Source organism: Alexandromys fortis, unplaced genomic scaffold (genome assembly GCF_014885135.2).
Source record: "Alexandromys fortis isolate MF-2015 unplaced genomic scaffold, M_Fortis_MF-2015_v1.1 scaffold_7, whole genome shotgun sequence".
Taxonomy (NCBI): domain Eukaryota; kingdom Metazoa; phylum Chordata; class Mammalia; order Rodentia; family Cricetidae; genus Alexandromys; species Alexandromys fortis.
Genome location: NW_026067920.1, coordinates 23,839,400 through 23,844,268, shown reverse-complemented (window position 1 = coordinate 23,844,268; position 4,869 = coordinate 23,839,400). Strand labels below are relative to the sequence as shown.

At 39.1% G+C, this 4,869-nt stretch overlaps 1 long non-coding RNA gene across 1 annotated transcript in view; it reads right to left on the bottom strand.

The window, feature by feature from the left end:
- Positions 1–832: 832 nt before the first annotated feature.
- The window catches only part of LOC126500715 (uncharacterized), a 26,427-nt gene continuing 22,390 nt past the window's right edge, over positions 833–4,869 (bottom strand). Inside the window, exon 5 of the long non-coding RNA XR_007591407.1 lies at positions 833–980. This is a non-coding gene — a long non-coding RNA (uncharacterized lncRNA). The remainder of the gene's footprint in view (positions 981–4,869) is intronic.

Below are 4,869 nucleotides of genomic sequence, written 5' to 3'. Positions count from 1 at the left end.
CTGTCCGGTCCCTCTGGAAGCAGCGCAGAGTCTGACCTCACTTCCTCTTCCACCCAGCATCCTATCCTGTTTATTCCGCCCACCTATCTTATAACCTCTCAGGGCCAGCAGTTTCTTTATTACTCAGCCAATGAAATCAACAGATTGATATATGACACTCCCACATCAGAGAATGAAGCTCTAACAATAACAAGTCCTTAGCAAAAACCTCATTCTTGCTTTAATCAATCCACCTTCTGTCTTTCATGCTGATTATATTACTAAAAGTTTTTTGTTCTGTTTTGTTTTTACAAAGGGGCTAGAGAGATGGCTTAGCAGTTAAGAGCACTTGCCACTCTTTCAGAGGACCCAGAACGTGGTTCACTTCCCAGCACCCATTATCAGGCAGCTCACAACCACTCTAACACGTTTCAGGGGCTCTGGTGCCTCTTCTGGCCACTGTGGGTACTGCACACTTGTGAAGCACACACATACAGGCAAACACTCACACGTACAAAATAAAACAAATGGGGGCTGGAGTATTCACTTAGTGGTTAAGAGCATGGACTGCTCTTTCAGAGGAGCACAGAAGACTAGAATTCAAATCCTAGCACCTCCATCAGGTGGCCCACAACCACTTGTAACTACAACTCCAGGGGATCCAACTCCCCTGGGCCACACACACACACACACACACACACACACACACACACACAGAGAGAGAATTAAAAACACACACAGAATTAAAAATAGTAAAAGTTTAAAAAAATAAATCTTTTAAAACCTGTTATAAAACAACCTAATAGGTATTTTTTTAATGTTCCATAACAAAATATAAACAAGGCAAGGGCCGAATACAATCTAAATTACATTGGTGAATTGCCATGTGCTTACCAAAAAGGGGACTCTGGGATTAAGGATGGCCCTCTTCTCCCAGACTCCAGCATGTTTACTTCAGATGTCCTCCAAGGCCCCCTGTCTTGGGCAGGCTGGACCAGTAACTATGTGGCCGAGAGAAAAAAGAGTAGCTGAGGGTATTGAAAACATCGCACCTTTGGGAACAGCTAGAAGGAAAGTCATTTCTGGCAGTGTGACTGGTGTTTATCTCTTGGTATTAAAATGTCTGCATTGAGAATGGGAAGCCAACTTTCTGGTTGCCCTGCCCGGGACTCTGGCTTGACTCTCTGTGGCCTTTCCAGTCAGCCCTGCTGGATGTTGCAAGTGCCTACTCTGGTGATGTCTATTGGTCTGTCTACTTCTATCTGCTGCCTGCTATTTTCCTTCTACTTTTGCTTGCTATGCAATTAATAAGCTCACTCACTCAAGAAGAATGAGTGAGTGTTGCCGACCATCCTCCGTACAGAGCACAGGGCATTGCTAGTCTCCCAGAATTGTGTCTTCTCCGATTCTTGCAGATGCTGTGAGGAGGATTTGGTAGAATTCCCAAGGGAAGCGATGTCATTGGACCATCTTTGTGGGGATGTTTTCTGCTGCTGGTTTAGTCTCAATGTAGATTTACCCAGATTCTCTGATCCTTCATGATTTAGAGATAAAAGCTTTTGTGTTCTTGGAATTTTCTTATTCCTCCAAGATAGCCAATTTTTTAGCATTAAGTTTTGTGCTATTCTGTTTTTTAAAAAAATTCAGGGTTTTTTTTCAAGGCAGGGTTTCTCTGTGTATCCCTGGTGTTCCTGGAACTCACTCTGTAGACCAGGCTGGTCTCTAACTCACAGAGATCTGCCTGCCTCTGCCTTCTGAGTGCTGGGATTAAAGGTGTGCGCCACCACCACCTGACTTTTTATTGTCTTAAGTGTATGTATGTGTGTGTGTTTGTGTGGGTGCAGAACAAGCAGTGGGGTTCCCTGGAGCTGGAGCTGCCTGATGTGTGTGCTGGAAATGGAACTCCAGTCCTCAGAAAAGAGCAGCCAGTGCCCTCAACACTGCCATGTCTCCAGCTAGTGCTCCCTCAACACTGCCATGTCTCCAGCTAGTGCTCCCTCAACACTGCCCTCTCTCCAGCTAGTGCTCCCTCAACACTGCCCTCTCTCCAGCTAGTGCTCCCTCAACACTGCCCTCTCTCCGGCTAGTGCTCCCTCAACACTGCCATGTCTCTGGCTAGTGCTCCCTCGCAATCCCTTTGTGTTTCTGCTGAATTGACCGTAATATTCTGCCCTGAGTAAGTTTTGAAGCAGGCATATGTGGCTGGGCTCTGGAGAGCCATTACTGAGTGACTGCAACCTCACTGAGCTTATAAGGGCTTTGTTTTATCTTACTTATGTTTTTTTGATTTGTAACCTGCCTTTTTTGATTTATTTGCATCAATATAAAATGTGTGGGCTCCATTTGTTGGTGTGTCATGTACAGTTTGGGGAAGAATTTAAGTAGTTTTTTATAAGGTTAATTTTATTGTTTTGGGGATAATTATTAATTTTTCCCAAAAAATTAGCATAAACTCTTTGCTATGGTTTGTTGTCTTTTTAGTAATTTTATCAGCAGTAAAAGGCACTACAATCTCTGCTGGGTCTATACCTGCTAGTTGACAAAAGTCTTGATTTTTCTATAATTAATTTAGAGACCTTTTTAAACATAAGTTTTAATATTTTATTTGGTTTATGTGGTAAAAAGATTTATTTTAAGATAATATCTTTCTTCTGCATTAAAATTTCTGTAGAGGAAAATTTGGAATGCAATATGACTAGAATACAGTTAAGTTTTGGATTTACTCTATCCACATATGCCTCCTGTAATTAATTTTTAACAATCATCTTTTTTGTTTTAGATGTTAATTTTTGGGGATAATTTAAGTTTTTTTATACCATCTAAGGTTTTGTTTAAATGAATTATTTGATCAGATGTTATCTCAACAGCCAGTTATAGACTGGAAATTTCTCCAAACAATCTTTGAAGGTCATTAAAAATCTGCAATCAATTTCTCCTAATTTGTGCCTTTTGTGTTTTAATTTTTTGTAAACCTATTTTTTTAACCTAGGTAATTGAGAAAATCTCCTCTTTGTATTTTTTAGGAACAATTTGTAATCTCCATTTAGGCAAAACCTTTTATTTTTTTAAACATTTTTTAAAGTATCTGCATTTGAATGAGATAGCAAAATGTCACTCATGAAATGGTAAATTACAGACTTAGGAAATTGTTTACGTATTACTTCCAATGGCTGACTGACAAAGTATTGGCACAGGGTGGGGCTATTGAGCATTCCCTGTGGAAGGATGGTCCATTGATATCTCCTAGTAGGGTGAGAATTATTATAAGTAGGCACTGTGAAGGCAAACTTTTCTGTCCTCTTTTTGTAAAAGTATAGTGAAAAAACAATCTTTTAAATCAATACCTAGAAGAAACCATCCTTTTGGTAGTAGAGAAGGCAGAGGAATTCCAGAATGTAGAGTGCCCATGGGTTGAATTACCTCTAAAGTCAACTCTTGACAGCTCTAAAGTCTGTCACCAGTCTCCATTTTCCAGATTTCTTTTTAACAACAAATACAGGAGAATTCTAAGGGCTGGTTGACTAATATGGTGAGCATCTAGCTGTTTATGTACTGGCTGTTTTAAAGACTGCAGTTTGTCTTCTGTTAAAGGCCATTGTTTAACCCATATTGGTTTCTCAGTTGACCATTTTAAAGGTAGGGCCATTGGAACCTCTGAAGTTGTTTTGTGTTTTTGTGCAGCCTGAATGACTGGTGACCTTTGTTTATAATACCTTATAATATCCTTTTTAGAAACATGAGTGTTGTCTGAGTTTTCTATCCTGCCCAGTTTCTGCAATCATTGTCCCAAAGAAATCACACAGAGGTCTACATTAGTTATAAACTGATTGGCCCATTCGCTCAGGCTTCTTATTAACTCTTATTACTTATATAGCCTATTATTAGCCATTATTTTTATCTGTGTTATCCATGCGGCCCAGTACCTTATTCAGTGGGGCAGTCACATCTTGCTGCTTCTGTGGTCAGATCAGGACTGCAGACAGAGCTTCCTCTTCCCAGAATTCTCTGTTCTCATTGTCCCGCCTTTACTTCCTGTCTGGTTGCCTCACCTATACTTCCTGCCTGGCTACTGATCAATCAGGTAAGTCATCCCAGAGTCTGGCACATACCGATGATGCTAAATTCTGTCCTTGTACCTTTGTCCCTGCTCATCAGTTTTGATGATTTTTTAAATCTGATAAAAATCTTTCTACTACTGCCTCTTGTAAAGTCTGAATCTTCTGTCTAGTGTTTTGTTTTAATGCCCTCATTGAGGATTTTAAGGTATGAAATTTGTCCAGTAAAGATAACATTTCATTGTTGAACATAATTTTGATGGCATGTATATTACCTTTCTGGAGAGACACCTTATCCATTAATTTATCATAACTTTTAAACAGATTTTGATTATTAAATTTAGAAGCACAAATTTTTTTTCAGATAATGTTTTAGCACCCTTTGACATTGACTGGATCTTGTTTGTCAAACTGATGCTATCCCTCTTCATAGTATTGATTTTTAAAACCAGCTGTTTATTATTAGTCTCTAAAGACTATGTCATTTTTTTTATAAGTGCCTCATTTTTGGCTTTGTTATTAAACCATTTTCTTAATGAGATAATATGAAAAATAAAACTAATACCTAGAATCAAATAAATGGATGTATAAGAAAAATCACATAAGCTTTGCAGAATACCATTCATAGCTTAAGTAAAATAATTATTAAGCTCCAAGATGATTGTATTATGAGTAATTTTGTAGTTTTTCAGATCTTACCTCCTGTAAGGCAATTACAGTGAGCTGGAGTAGGTGTAGTAACCTTTATTTGCCAGCAGGTGTTGCAGTTGGGGACGCATTTCTGAGAGATGCCAGCAGCATTGAACAGCATTGTGTTGCTTACTTAGGTACTGAA